This window comes from Nansenia antarctica, assembly GCF_963989245.1.
Source record: "Nansenia antarctica genome assembly, chromosome: 2".
Classification (NCBI taxonomy): domain Eukaryota; kingdom Metazoa; phylum Chordata; class Actinopteri; order Argentiniformes; family Microstomatidae; genus Nansenia; species Nansenia antarctica.
The window spans coordinates 12,400,130-12,416,179 of NC_137675.1; the positions used below are offsets into that span (position 1 = coordinate 12,400,130).

General features: G+C 47.7%; 1 long non-coding RNA gene across 1 annotated transcript; it reads left to right on the forward strand.

The window, feature by feature from the left end:
* Positions 1 to 1,517: 1,517 nt before the first annotated feature.
* Positions 1,518 to 12,379, forward strand: LOC308149547. Its single transcript, XR_013937255.1, has 3 exons — positions 1,518 to 1,609; positions 1,865 to 1,942; positions 12,136 to 12,379. It is a non-coding gene; the product is annotated as an uncharacterized lncRNA (long non-coding RNA).
* Positions 12,380 to 16,050: the final 3,671 nt, after the last annotated feature.

Here is a 16,050-nt window from a genome sequence, read left to right on the forward strand (position 1 = left end):
GTAGTTTGAAACGTTGCGAGAGTTTTTTGTAGCCTTCTCCTTTATGGTGGAAGTGAACTATCTTGATTCTGACACCCTTGGACAACTTTTTAGAGGAACCCATGTTTTTTAGCACCAGACACAACAGCCACCACAGTCAGATACTTTAGAAGGCATGAGTTACTTCAGAATATATAGTTCAACCCTGGAATTATATTCACCTCACCTGACTCTTTGAAGCCCTGACAAGTAAATCACCTTGGTCTGGGCCTTATGAATGAATGGTCTTTATTGTCATTGCTATAGTACAGGTACCAAACAACGACATTTAGGAGGGGTGGCTCCCCTGGTGCTAGGAAAGAAAGAAAAAAAACTAAAAAAAAAACACAAGAAGGGAAGGAGCTGGTTTACATAAATAAAGGCTATGTACACTATCCACTATACTATACTGTACAGATAGACGACTAGGGTTGTCATATTGCACATAGTGTTATTGCACATTCATTTGAAGTGTCGCAGTTTGCAGGCTAGAAATGTACATATTTGTGCCTCAGCACTACACCTGATTTTTTCAGTCCAGCAGCTGCCATCAATCCGTCCAGACTGTCCAGGGCCCAGAACCTAGGTCTTTGCTGTGTTCAGGGCCTGGATGGCCCTGGGGTAGAAGCTGTGCTTCAGTCTGTTTGTCCTTGCGGCCATGGTCCTGTACCGCCTTTTCGAGGGCAGCCGAGCAAAGTGTTCGTACCCAGGGTGGGTTGGGTCTCTGGAGATCTTGGAGGCCTTCCTGAGACAGCGTGTGTTGTACAGCTCTTCCAGAGAGGGGAGGGGGGCGCCGGTGATCTTCTGGGCTGTTCTCACGACTCTCTGTAGGGCATTTCTCTCCGCGGTTGTGCAGCTGGAGTAATCAATTAAACGTGGTACATTGAGTACACGTGTATCATGACAGGATCAATAGTTAGTTCGATCGATATGACCACTGATATATCAGAGATCAGCTGGCTAGCTCTGAGAGCTAACGCGGGTAGCCAGCTGGCCAGCCAGCCCCGTCAGTGGAATCATCTTCTCAAAGAATAATCCAAAAGGGTTCGCAAACTTTTGCAGAGGGCCCTTTTCCTTTTTTATCATTTTAAAAATTAAAAATTAAAAAAATTAAAAAAACATTGCTTTAAAATGTGCAGAAAGGTGTTATGTTTAACTTTGTAGCATTTGGTGTTCAGGTTTGCTTTCAATCACTTTGAGATGAATTGTAACAGACATTTAAACCAGGGGTGCCCACATTTTTGCACCCCACTGTATTACCAGAGCGATAATTGTATCCGCCTATATAGACCTATCTATGTATGACTCTTGGTTTGGTCATTACAAATGGTGGTACTCTGTAGCAGATATTCTAGTCGTAAAGTCTAAAGAGAAAAAAACGGTAAAAACATCCACCATTTCACTCGAATTTACTGACATTATCCCCCGGATATGATGTCAAGGCTCTGTGTACCAGACATCCGCTTCATGAACAACAAGCGCGATGGCTGCGATGATGAAGAAGAACCTGGGACCCGTCTGTCGGCTCTGTCCAGGACCTCGGAGATTGGACCAAGTGTAGAGAAAGGCTGGACTGTGACCTGCGAAAAAGGTACCGTGACATTCTCAAAAACAAGAAGACCGGATCAGACCCCATTAAGTGTCCTTATTTGATGAACTGGACGCTGTTCTAGGTCAGATTAATGGACAGATCCAGTCTAACGTTAGCTAGACGTGGATGTAGGCTAGTAGCCACGATCTTTTCGTCTGGCTGACGTTAGTAACTTCACTGCGCTTATCGAAATGCCACTTGTTGACCTGTAAGAAAGAACGGTAACTTAACTTTTGTTTTCAATTGTGTTTTCAGGTTGCCGACCTATGAACAACCCCGGAGACCTCAGAATGGATAACGGGGGGAGTTCAGAAGATACGGAATCTGAGTATTGTAAGTAGAACATTTTACCTCTAGATTTCTGCTAATTTTATCAAAGCCAATGTTGTTTATTTTCCAGGGTGAGGTAGACAGTTATATGTATTTATGCTGTCATGATAGCCTGCGTCGTTAGCTCCAACATTATGTTCCTTTCCTGTGTCCTACCCTCACTCTCATGGTGGAGACTAAAATAATTTTACTCATTGACGAGGAGGAGGCTCCTTATTTAGTGAAATGTTTCTCCCGATAAGTCATTTTAGTGGATTTCAAAAATGTCATCAATAATCACCTGGTTAATAGCTACACATTCTTCAAATCCCTGGACCAGGGTTTTGGGTGAGTGGCCACTATGAATGCCATTTCTTCCTGTGTTGCAGTGTTGTTGTTGTTGTTGTTGTTGCTGCTGCTTTTGTTATTATTATTGAGACAAATGTAGCCCAACCCTAATTGATTACAGTAGCCTAATTACCGACAGGCATGTGCCATTATAAAACCACAAAGGGTTTCGATAGTTATGGAGATAGACTCCAGTTCTATGAGTGGAGCGGAGCCCCATAGGGGAGCTCTGCTCCTATTGGTTTACCCGCTACCTAAAGTAGCCAATGACTGAATTTTTCAATGCCTGCGCCCGCCTGGGGTGCTATATAAAGGGGTGTACTTCGCTCCATCATTCTCCCAAACATACAAAACAGCCGGGTTTGAACGAGTCGAAGTGGGCCAGCAGCCCTATGGGGCTCCGCTCCACTCATAGAACTGGAGTCTATCTCCATAACTATCGTTCTATATCGTGGAGCTCCGCCCCATAGGGGAGCTCTGCTCCTATTGGTTTAGGCGGAGCGAGGCCAAATGTACCCCCACTGAGACTATTAATCCGAAAACAATCTCAGCGGCACCCGGAGCTGACCACTGATGTTGGTTCAAGACAACCTTAAAAAGTTGGCCCAACCCACACGAGTCTGCTCCACTGATCTAGCCCTTACGTGAGCACGCAGGGTTGTAGATCTAACGGAACATGTCCTGGAGGAGGGTCCCCTCCCCAGGCACATCCGTAATCATCCTGACAGCACTTGAATAGCATCCCCAACCAGGGCCATCCCCACTACATCAGTCCTCAGCAAACTGAGGACAGAGTGAGAAAAGGATGAGGAAGAAATATCACTTACCTAATCCTTACGTTGGGTTGTTGATCTAACAGACATGTCCTGGAGGAGGGTCCCTCCCCAGGCACATCCGTATTCATCCTGACAGCACTTGAATAGAATCCCCATGACCAGGGTAATCCAAGTGCCCTTCCCACAACATCAGTCATCAGCAAAACTGAGGACAGAATGAGAAAGGATTGAGGAAGAATATCACTGACCTAACCCTTACGTGAGCACGTAGGGTTGTAGATCTAACGGAACATGTCCTGGAGAAGGGTCCCCTCCCCAGGCACATCCGTAATCATCCTGACAGCACTTGAATAGAATCCCCAACCAGGGTAATCCAAGTGCTTTCCCCACTACATCAGTCATCAGCAAAACTGAGGACAGAATGAGAAAAGGATGCGGAAGAATATCACTGATCTAACCCTAACGTGAGCACGTAGGGTTGTTGATCTAACGGAACATGTCCTGGAGGAGGGTCCCCTCCCCAGGCACATCCGTATTCATCCTGACAGCACTTGAATAGAATCCCCATGACCAGGGTAATCCAAGTGCCTTCCCCACTACATCAGTCATCAGCAAAACTGAGGACAGAATGAGAAAAGGATGAGGAAGAAATATCTTTCAAGTAATACCGTACAAAAGGTGATGGCGACGACCAAGACGCCGCCTCACATATCTCCTCCACTCCCACTCCCCTGAGAATGGCCACTGATGTGGCCATGCCCCTGGTGGAATGAGCCCGAATGCCAGTCGGCACGGGCTGCCCCTTCGATTCGTATGCGAGGCTAATAGCCTCGCAAAATCCAATGGGACAGCCTCTGCTTCGAGAGTGGTGCCCCGGCTTTCTGTCCGCCGTAGCAGATCAGAAGCTGGGGAGAAGATCTCAGTCCTGCCGTGCGCTTCACATATTGTGCCAACGCGCGCACCGGACATAGACAATGTAAACGCCTCTCCCTCTCTCCGTCGTGAGGAGGAGGAAAAAAGGCGCTCAGAGCACAGCTCTGAACCCTAAACCCACGATTAACCTTAGGGATAAAAGCCGGGTTAGGGCGTAACACAGCTTTTGTTTCGTCATCAGATATGATCAAACAATCTGCCCGTGTCGAGAGAGCACATAAATCACTCACTCGCTTAGCCGTAGTCAAGGCGAGGAGTAGACTCGTCTTGAGAGACAATAAACGCAACGACACAGTGTCAATGGGTTCGAATGGGGGCACGCACAGCGCCTCTAGCACAATCGACAGGTCCCATTTTGGCATTAGAGTCCTATGAGGGCGTCTAAGCCTACACACTCCAGTCAAAAAACGCTTAACCAGCGAATGACTGAACAGTGTCGTTGTCGCAAAACCCTCATGACAAGCTGAGATGGCAGCCGCGTAAACTTTAATAGTTCCCGCCGCCAATCCCTTGTCAAACAGCGACTGTAAGAAGCACAAGAAAGTTTCGACCCGACAGCAGACTGGGTCAACGTCCTGTCCCTCACACCACTGTGTAAACACTCGCCAGCGCGCCGCATATCCCTTTGCAGTGGATTGCGCGCGCGCACTCTGAATGGTCTGAATGACCGCGTCTGTCAGACCCCTGCGTTCTAACAAATCCCTCTCAGTAACCAGGCCATGAGGGGGCCCCCCATCATAGGCGGCCCCCTCACCAAGCCTCTGGCTTGAGAGAGTGCATCTTGTCGATGAGGTATGGGCCATGGGCCCTCTACCAACATCTCCATCAGTTCCGGAAACCACGGGGCTCCGGGACGGTCCGGGGCTACAAGAATTAACTCTAGCCTCTCTGACCTCACTCGTGCCAACAGTGGGAGGATAGATGTCAGGGGTGGGAACGCGTATAACAGGACCCTCGGCCATGGGTGGTGTGCGAATGCATCGACTCCCAATGGCGGGTTGTCCTGTTCGCGCAGGGAGAACCAAAGGCGACACTGCGCATTCGTCCGGGACGCAAACAGATCCACTTCTGCTTGCCCGAACCGTGCCCAAATCAGAGACACAATGGAGGGTGCTAACCTCCAGTCGTCGTCCCTCGGGCCTCCCCGTGATAACAGATCTGCTCCTTCGTTGAGCAGACCTGGAATGTGGAGAGCTTTTAGCGAACTCAGGTGTGTGACAGCCCACAGCCATATATCTGTCGCTAGGCGATGAAGTGACGCTGAGCGTACTCCCCCTTGACGATTGATGTATGCTACTGTTGTCCTGTTGTCGGATCTGACTAACACGTCCAGATCCTTTAACACCGGGGCAAAATGAAGTAGCGTTAACTTCACCGCCTCGAGTTCCAGCAGGTTGATGTGACGCGTCTCTAACGGTCCCCATCTTCCTGCCACCGAACCTGCCTGACACACTCCTCCCCACCCAGTCAACGACGCGTCCGTGAAGACTGGGTAGTGGGATGCCGGTCTGCCCATGGCGACTCCGCGCGGGTCTCTCCAGTAGCTCAGGTCGGTCTTGACCGATCTCGGTATTACAATCAACTTGCGACGGTGTCTCACTGCATCCAGTCGCAGCCGTGCGAACCACCTCTGCAGTCTGCGCATGTGTAATAGGCCTAAGGGGACCACTACATGGGCTGCAGACATCAGTCCTAGTAAGGACATCATTGACAGAGCGGTGATTGTATTTGTCACTCGACACACCCGGAGAGCTGACGTCAGTGTCGCTCTCCGTGGTGCCGATAAACTGGCCCTCATCTTGGCAGTATCCAACTGAATGCCTAGATAGGAAAACTGTTGAGCCGGCCACGGAGCACTCTTTGTCCAGTTGACAGCTAACCCCAGCTGAGTGAGGTGCTGCACCAGTGAGGTTGCGTCCCGAATGGCTCGATTTGGGCATTGGGCCAAGACCAGTAGGTCGTCGAGATATGCTAATATGCGTATCCCGTTTCGCCTCAGTGGTTCGAGTGCTGTCTGCACGCATTTGGAGAAAGTTCGAGGAGCAAGCGCGTACCCGAAGGGCAGGCGCGTGTACTCGTAAACCTTCCCTTGGAAGGCAAAACGTAGAAATTTCCTGTGCCTCTCTGTGATTGGCACATGAAAATACGCGTCCCTCAGGTCTATGCTGATTCCGTAGTCGCCTTTCTGTATACAAGACAGAAGGCGCCTCGTCGTCAACATACGAAAGGGGCGATTCGCCACTCTCTCGTTGAGGACCCTTAAATCTAGTATGGGTCTCATGCCTCCGGATTTCTTTGGGACAAGGAAATACGGGGAGTACCACCCCATGTCCCACTGGTCCCTCGGAACCATTGTCACTGCGCCCTTTGTTAGGAGATTCGTAATCTCCTCCTGGAGCGCACGTGTTTTTATCGGGCAGGACAAAACAGTCTCTCTCACGCCCCTGAAGGGCGGAGGAGGCTGAATGAACTGTAGTGCATATCCCCTCCTCAATGTCCTGTCCAGCCAGCCCGACAGAATACCTGCCCCTTCTAGCCATTCTGCATAACGCAACGACAGCGGCTGGGCCGTCTGTTGTGGTGCAGTCGACAGAAAAAGCTTGAATTTCTGTATGACCCCAGCCGCCGCTGCACACCGAGGAGGTGGCACAGCCCAAGGTGGGGTCATTTCGAAAGGGATGGGCTGCCGTCTGTAAAGAGTGTTTGCTATGTGTAACAATGCCCTTTATTGACGCAGGTTTATTATGCCTGATAATCAAAGAACCGGCCGCACGCTCATGAGCTGGGCCAGATCCTGATAGACATGGAGGGGTTATTGATGTAAATAACGGTCCCTCTATACGGCTACAGACAGGGGTGTTTAACCCCGTTTGTGTCGTGATAGGGGTAAGTCTGTTAGGCAGAGAGCTGGCCACACGCTGGTACGCTGGGCCAGTCTCCGCTTCGTTTCTAACCGGTAGCGATTGGACCACGCTCCGACAAGGCAGGCGGGTCTCCGCTCCGGTAGATAACATGGGAAAATCACCTTTACTGAAAAAGTAAGATGGGGATTTTCCTTCTTTTACCTCTTTATGAGGTAGCAGCCATGACAAGCTCCCTCCGCCAGTGAAACCGGGCCACGCTGCCGTGGGGGGCCGTAGCGGGCCCTCCCAGTGGTCAGCGGCGGGGGCTGGGGATGCCGAGTGGGGCATGGCTCCGTCTGTAGAGGTGGAGCCAGTGCCGCATCACACCGAAACCTCCGTTTCGCAGCCGTTGACGGTCTAGTCGTCACCACGGCGGAAGAAGAAGAGGTGGAGGGTCACTGGAGGGGGAGGTGGCTGGCAAGGTGCCTCTTAGCCTCCTCCATCGCGGCCAGGCGCACCGTCAAGGTGTCCATGGCGGGCCATGGCGGGACCGAATAGCCCTTGTCTCTCTATTGGAGCATTCAGTAGGGCCATCCGGTCCGCCCCGGTCATGGTGGTGAGAGACAGCCACATCTGTCGCTGCTGCACCACCGCGTTTGCGACCCCCACAAACCGCGACGCCCTGGGCCAGGTACATCGTCGCGGCACTGAGCTTGCTCAGAAGCACCGCCTCCGCTGCAGACAAACCGTTGGGTCGGTCTGTGGTGATTTTCGCAATGGCGGCGTTAAACACGGCGATGTTATTCGCCGCTGCCGCCGCCTGCGCACCGAGAGCGTAGCTCTTGTCTACCAGGGTGGCGTTAAACCTGTCACGCTGGTTGGGCGGCATAGGTTTTTTAGGCACCGACCAGGCGCTGGACCCCGGTACCAAGTAGGCGGCTAGCGCTGGTTCGAGCGGCGGGGAGCCGTTGGTCATCCCCTCCGCGAGCCCCTCCACTCTGGTAAAGGGCAAGAACGCCTTCACCGGCGCCCTGCCTGTGAGTGGTTCTCCCCACTTGTCCTCCACGAACTTATCTAAGCCCGGGAGGACAGCGTTAGGAGGTTGGTCCTGTCGCTTCGCCCTTTTCCCGTAAAACAGGTCCTTCTCCCAGAAGGACTCCGTTGGGGGAGGGGAGGCGGGACGGGGAATTGCCAACACGCCTGCCGCAGCTTCCAGGAGGCCCTGGAAGTCGTGGTGGAGTGATGGGGGGGCAAGGGCGGGGAGCACGTGCTCTACCTGCCGCTCGCTCTCATCAGAGCTTTCTGTTTCTGACACCGGCACCGACCACTCAGCTGGGTGAGGGCGGCGTGATGTCAGGGCCGGCTGAGCGGGCGGGACCATCCCTACTTGGGGAGGTGCCTGCCCAGAACGCCGTTCTTGCTTGTCCTCCGCTGCTAGAAAATCGCAGCGGCAGGTGTCCCGGAGGAACTTCTTCGTGGTCGGCGGCGGACGATCCATCGCTGAAGGGAAAAGTCTCCTCCGCTGAAAAGTGTCCTCCGCTGCTTGGAAGTCGCAGCGGCAGGCGTCCCGGAGGAACTTCTCCATAGGCGGCGGACGATCCATCTTGAAGGGAAAAGTCTGGCGGGTCCTCCAGTCTTAGTAGTCGTCCTTCTCAGTCTTCAGATATAAACCCGTGCTGAACTTTTTGGGAGAATGATGGAGCGAAGTACACCCCTTTATATAGCACCCCAGGCGGGCGCAGGCATTGAAAAATTCAGTCATTGGCTACTTTAGGTAGCGGGTAAACCAATAGGAGCAGAGCTCCCCTATGGGGCGGAGCTCCACGATATAGAACAGCATTTAACATTGGCGGGTCAATGACGTGATGTTGTAAATTATGTGTCAGAATGTAATATTTTCTAAAACTAACAATTAATATATATATATATATTATGTTAACTAACACAATTTGCTCTCCTTTATTGAATACACAAATATTTTATGGTGATCTTTTACAAATTCAGGCACTTTCAGCTCTTTAAAGGGTCGAAAAGTCATTCGGTACAACCGTCCGAACACAAATGCAACCAGCTAATGTGCCATTAAAATATCTAAAATGATATTACAACTATTATATAAACATTCTGGCATGATTTTACAAGGGTTTATAACAATATACTGCAAAATGGTTAAAGATTTTTATGTAGAAATGTTTGCTTTCCTCAAATCACTTTTGTCACCAAAAATGTATTTCACTGATGTCATTCGGAGCAACCAATTTCAAGGCACCATTTTGGATCAAATCAACTGATAATCATCATGTGACAGGATATTACATAATTAAGACCCCTGCACCAGACCCTCTGAGTGAGAAGAAAAGTAGCCAAAGTCGCCATGAATGTCCCAAAATATATATAATATAATATATAATATATAAAATATATTATTAATGGAAGATGTGTTATGCATCATTTAAATGCTGTTAATTTCATGAATTTAAGACAGCCATTTCACAGCCATACTGGTGTGAGAGAAAATTATTATATGTAAAAGACATTCTCTACATTTAAGATTCAAACTTCAGATATCTAGGGCAAAGCTATATAAACTGATTTCCTGTTGTAACCACACAATGAAACCAGTTTCTCTACTCGAAGTTTGACATTGGCTAGACAACAGACACATTTAAATGATTACAAAGACCTGATTGCTCTCTTTTCTCCCGAGATGGACCAACCCATCTAGAGCAGTTTTGGACTTTTGTGTTTCCCCAGACCCAGTACTCTAAGACCAGACTAAACCAGTTGTGGCCATTGTGTTCCCTTTTCACCTTTGTGTAACTAGGAGAAAGTGGGGGCCGATTCCCCCTTAACCTTCATCCCCCATCATCTTCCTCAATGTACAAGTCCACACCCATTGCTCATGATTGGTCTAAACCTCACCCGAGGGCGGACCCCTTACCTGAGGGTACCTGATTGTATAAATACTGAGATGACATGAATGATCTGGACTTTACGAGGAACTTTGAATCGTTCAGATGCGTCTGACGAACCTGTAAACTTCCTCCTTCTGCAGAAGAATATTAAATATCTTTTCTTATACATCTTGAAACGAAACAGGCTGCCATTATTGAATAATTTGCTCGAACACTGGCAAAACATAAATATGAAAGAAAGAATAAATAAGTCCCAGAATTACTTACAGTAAGTAAGTAAGTAAGTACATTTATTCATGTTCAGCATAAGAACGAACACAACAGTAATGTATTCATGTTCAACATAAGGATGAACATAGCAGTAAACAGAACTGTTATCCAGTTCCTCTCCAGAGATGAAAACAGCCGCTTACTGCCAGGAAGGAAAGACATGGTAACAAAAAATAAAACAAAACAACAGAGGAGAGTTCTGATCAAGTCACTTACTGAGCTCCATGCTGAATATATTGTCGAGATAGGAGGAAACGTTGCGTTGTCATATAGACAGTTCTTGAGATACCGGCCATTTTATATCACTGAGCCCAAGTCCAGTGATCGCAACACATGTGCATGCTTTGACCATGAGAATTGTACAAATTGTACCAGAAGGATCTGCTTAAAACATCAAGTGTTTCTGAACTTATATCTACAATAGTATGCAACCCTAAAAACAAGGATTGCATGTATCGTCTGTGTCCACACTGTTGCTATAAAGAAGTTGTTTTGGCTGACACAGATGAGAAAATTACTTCTTGGCAACAGTGGAAGAAGGAGGCGACAACTGTGGAAGATAAAATCTTCACTCATATTGCAAACTGGATCAGTACAGGGACTTATAGCTCTATTCAATAAAAAATTGGATGCCCTAGCCAGTCACCATTTTAACTGGCTCCATCAAGTGGAGACTTGCCGCAATCTTAAGGAAACACTCACAGAGAATGAGAGTCCTTCACATTGACTTCTCAGAGAATTACAGTTGCAAGCTTGAAACGGAAGTCCAGGCTTTCCACTTCGGAGGCAGCAGGCAGCAGGCTACAATACATACAAGTGTAGCGTACACAGCAGAGGATAGCCAGGCTTATGCTACAATTTCAGATTCCCTTAGGCATGACGAGAGAGCAGTGTGGGCTCACCTGGAGCCAGTGCTGGAGGACTTGAAACAAAAGAATCCATACTTAACCACTCTGCACATCTGGAGTGATGGTCCTGTAACCCAATACAGGAATACAAATAATTTGTACCTGCTCAGTAGCATCCCATTTCTCAGAGGCTTTGCACAGGTGACGTGGAACTTCTTTGAGAAGGCACATGGGAAGGGGGCTCCAGATGGCATCGGTGGGGCTGTCAAACGTCAAGCTGATGCACATGTGAAACGGGGAAATGACATTCAGACCCCCAAAGACCTTTATGATTGGCTGCAGACCACTGCCTCACAGATAAAGTTCTTCTGGATCGACAACATCAATAAGTATGTCGGTGCCACCGCAACTTCCGATTGTGAAAGGCACAATGAAGCTGCACCAGGTGACCGCCAGCGAAGCAGCAAGATCACAGGGAGATCTCCTGCTTCTGCAGCCGACCACACCTGTGCATGTGCTACAACCCAAAGCAAGTGGATTTCCAAAACCGTCATCAGGAACAGGAAGCCCAAGACCAAGCCCAAGAGATGGAACACAATGTTGCTGTGCCCATGTCTGACAAACTCCCAGGAAAATGTGTCATTGTATCTTATGATAAGTCCCTTTGTGGGCCAGGTCGTTAAGGTGATTGGTGATGAAATTGAGATCACCTGCATGCAGCAGTCAGGTGATAAGAATGTATCAACACCAGACATTACATTCTATTACAAAGGAGATATCCAAGCCACAATTAGTGAGCCAGAGCCCTTCAATACCCGCTCCGCCAAACTGTGCTGCAAAGACTGGGACACTTTCATGTCCCACTGAGAACACAAGCTAACATTGGCAATGATTAATGATTAATATGTTTAACCAAGTTCATTTTAAGAACAATTAAATGTTATTTTGTTATTTGCTAAAATGTTTGTTTACAATTAATGATTGCCAAATGTAAGGCATGCTTTTAAATCTTTTTTAATCAAGTTCACTTTAAGAACTATGAAATGTTCAGTTCATGATATTTGTGTTATGTTTCAATAAAATGAAGTTTGTTGAAGCAAAAATGTGTTATTATTACTGTGTATGTGTGTGTGTGTGTGGGGGGAACATGGCGCGTTCTGGCCTGCAGAGGGAGCTAGACTGCCGTTGGAGGGGAATAATGGGCTGATTACGGACACATTGTCAGTGATCAGACTCGTTGTTCCACTGGTCTATTTAACCTGTGTGTGTTTGTTCCCTCGGGAGATGAGTGAGGCAGGAAGTACCTGCCGCGTGAAGACACACCGAGACAGAGAGAGAGAGAGCCGCGGCGAGGACGCACGAGATCCCGAAAGGGGGTGAGGTGCGGGGAGCCGGGCGGACGGAGCGGGTCCCGAAAGGGAGGAGCGGGGCGAGAGCGAGGGCTCTGCCGGGAGCGGGCGGACGGAGCGGGTCCCGAAAGGGAGGAGCAGCGCGGGGCGAGAGCGAGGGCTCTGCCGGGAGCGGGCGGACGGAGCGGGTCCCGAAAGGGAGAACAGCGGGGGGGGAAAAGACTCGCTCAGCACGTCAGTGACGGGGCTGAGCTGTGCAACTGTTAAATAAAAGCCTATTCTACAACTGTTCCTCTGTGTCGACCTCCCTCTGTGCCTAGAGACTGCTACAGTGTGCATGTGCGCTAGTGCTAAAAACTACAGTATACCGGACCAATGGTGCACATTAGTCATTCGGTACAACCACCATGGTCATTCGGTACAACCAGTATAATCAATTCTGAAATATCATAATATTATTTTTTGGGCTAATATTACATTAGTAAACTGAGTCTAATATAGATTAAAGCATTGGAACATTTTAAGTGATTTTCATTTCACTACACAAACTTTTAGTTAAAGGTGTACAAAATTAAGAGCCACCCGGGGAAAAGCTCAACATTATGATATCCATGGTACTATAATTAAAAATGTGTGCAGTGGTATGTCATTAAAGTTTTATTAACAATAATGCACAGAAGGTACATTATTTCTTAAATGTTCATGGTTGCTCCGAATGACTATTTTGGAGCCTAAATTTGCTTATCTTGTTTTAAAATACAGTATAGTCATTATTGTATTGCATCAAACAACATAATTGCATAGGTAACATTAAGATGAACATGAAAGCACTTTTAAAATGAATTATTTTGACTTTTTGCACCTCTGAAAACCTTATCCGTCATTGACCCTGGCACAGGACTGGTCTGATTCCTGTCAGGTTTGGTATTGGATGAGTGGACCCAGATGCGGTGCGTAGAATGAGGCAAATGAGACAAAACAAAGCTATATATATATATAAAAGAAAAAAGGTTTCTTTACTGAAGAAAATGGCAATTGAAAACACAAGATACAAAAAACACAAATCAAATGGGAGAAAACAATGTCTCCAAAACAGAAATAGTAAATAGCTAATGGTAGTGGACAACCTATTATCTCTAATTGTAGCTGGTGTTGGTTGTGTTTCCTATACTGTACCCAAGTCATTATACTGTAGGCCTAGTTAAGGGATAAGGCTGTCCTGTGATGTAAGCCCACCACACATGATGTTATTGTTGACGAAAGTATTAGTGTGGTGGGAAATCATTTATGTGGTGGAAAAATGCATACTGATCTATATATTCATGAACAATAATAATTTACTTGTGTCTCATATGAATGAAGCCATATATAAATGATTAGGCCTAAATCTAAATCAAGTTGTTATTGAGAGAGTGGAGACATGGCTTTGGGACATGTCATCACGATAAGCAGGGTCATCTTGACTTAGAACAGTAGAAGCTTCACTAATTTGCAGAAGCTTCACTAATTTGCTTCACTAATTTGTGCCACATCGTTGAAATCAATAAATGGTGGTATGGTCCTCACATGGACATTTACTCATACCTTGACAACAACCAATCAATGATATGAAGTCCTCTGACAACCAATACGCCTCCTATGAAACTGTATATAATTCTGATGTATGAATGTATGAATTTACCCTCTCATCTGATCTGACTCTCTTATGTGTTCCAGTGAATCCCAGCTCAGAGGTGCATGAAGACCACTGCATGAACCCCATGGAGCCTGAGTACAGCCAGTGGAGGCAGCCAGGAGACCCGGAAGAATCTGGCACACAATGGAACGATGCTACGGAGCGGAGAAAGTTTGACCACCAGGGTATGGCGTTCCCCAGGGACCCCTACAGCAGTGGCTACTCTGGAGGATCCTACCCCAGCACGGAGAGGGTTCGTGGGGATTGGGAGTACAGGGACACCCCTGATAGGAGATACAGTGTGGAGGTGGATCCATCGTACGAAGACTGGAGGGCACTTAGTGACCCAATTAGGGGTAGAAGTGCTGCTTTGTTTCACCCAGACACGGACACAGCTATTGACCCATCACACCGGGTCGGGAGGGGTATAAGCAGTCAGATGAGGGTTAATAGTGTCAAAGCCTCCCTCACAGAAACTGACACAGATGTGGACCCATTATACAGAGACTGGCAGGGGACAAGCAACCCAGTTAGGCATAACAGTTTAGCTCCCATAAACCCAGACATGGAAGGGGACGTGGACCCATCGCACAGAGACTGGAGGAGAGAGAGCAGTCCTGCTAGAGGCAGAAATAGTGCTTCTTTTACCCCTGACATAGAGGAGGATGTGGACCCATCACACCCATTGGACTGGAGGAGACTAAGTGACCCAGTGAGTGGTAACAGTAGTGCTCCCTTTGCCCCAGACAGTGATATGGACCCATCGTACCCTGGAGACTGGAGCCAAACAATCGACACAGATAGGGGTAACAGTGCTGCCTTCTTCCCAGAGATGAACGACGTTGACGGGGAACCGGTGGAGCTCAGCAAGGACTATCAGGAACTCGCCCGGAAGAAGAGGGAGCTGGAGGTCATCGAGGAGCAGATCATGTTTAAGAAAGTCTCCATCGCCCTGAAGAAAGCGGCGCCATATTTAAATGCAAATCAGGATGAACAGGAAACAACTGCTGTGAAGAATCCTCGGATGTTTACTGACGAAAGGAGCAAAGGATTTGATGACAGTCCAGCTCTGCCTCTGAGAGAGAGAGTGAACGCCATTTTGAAAAAGCAGACAAGGCCCCTCCACCATTCCTCAAAGGTATTTATGTGTTTATTAACTGTATTATGTGTTACTAACTATATTTCTGTTCTGTTGAATTGTTACCGTAACCTGTGGAACTGCAGTGTCCTATGCTTGTGGTTACATCATATGGGTTATTCCCTCTATGCCAATGGTCTAGGACCAGTTAACCTTTCCCCAATCAGACTCTTTAGAGATAAACCCAAGAACCTCAGGTCAGGTCTCAGGGGAACATCATCACTGTAGTATTGTTACTTGTTACCTCTATCTCTATGATATGATAAATAAGCCACAAATATACAGTATATATATATTTAATTTTTAAGACAATCATTGTCTGTGTATTACCTACAGCTTATGTTGCAGAGTTTTGGGGTTCATATCCAACCAATGAATCTTTGAGCTGAATACACTTGGACATCACTTCCAATCCAGGCTTATTTTGTTAAGTCTCACGAGAGTTTTTTGTAAATCTTGTGAAATCTATCAAAATAAGGCTGGATTGTCTTTTAGCGAAGTTGATGGAATACCCCCCTGATCTAAACTGTTGTATTCTCCATTTTGACCACCCGGGGTCTGCCCAGTCGGGTCCTTATGTGAAGCCTCTCCACCGCCCTCCCAAAGAGGTTACGGGGTTCGTGGAGAGGATGAACAAGTCCATCCTGCGTAAAGACAATCGTCAGAAAGGCAGGCGTAATGGCACGTCTCTGGAGAGCAACCTTCCTTTGGACCATAATGAAAAGGGTGATGAAGACCACCCTCTGAAACTCAGAGTCAGGGCACTAATGCAACAGCGACGGCATGCCGGTTTGGTACATCAACTGAATGTAAAGGTAATGTGTTGTAGCTGTAGCTAGCTAGCGAACCTGAGTTTTAACAGTCTCTCTCTCTCTCTCTCTCTCTCTCTCTCTCTCTCTCTCTCTCTCTCTCTCTCTCTCTCTCTCTCTCTCTCGTTTTCACATACACACACACAAACTCTCACACATACAGACTCTCTTTCTCTGCTTTACTTTTGTGGTATAGATTTGATGGGGTAAAGATTCCGCCACATGCAG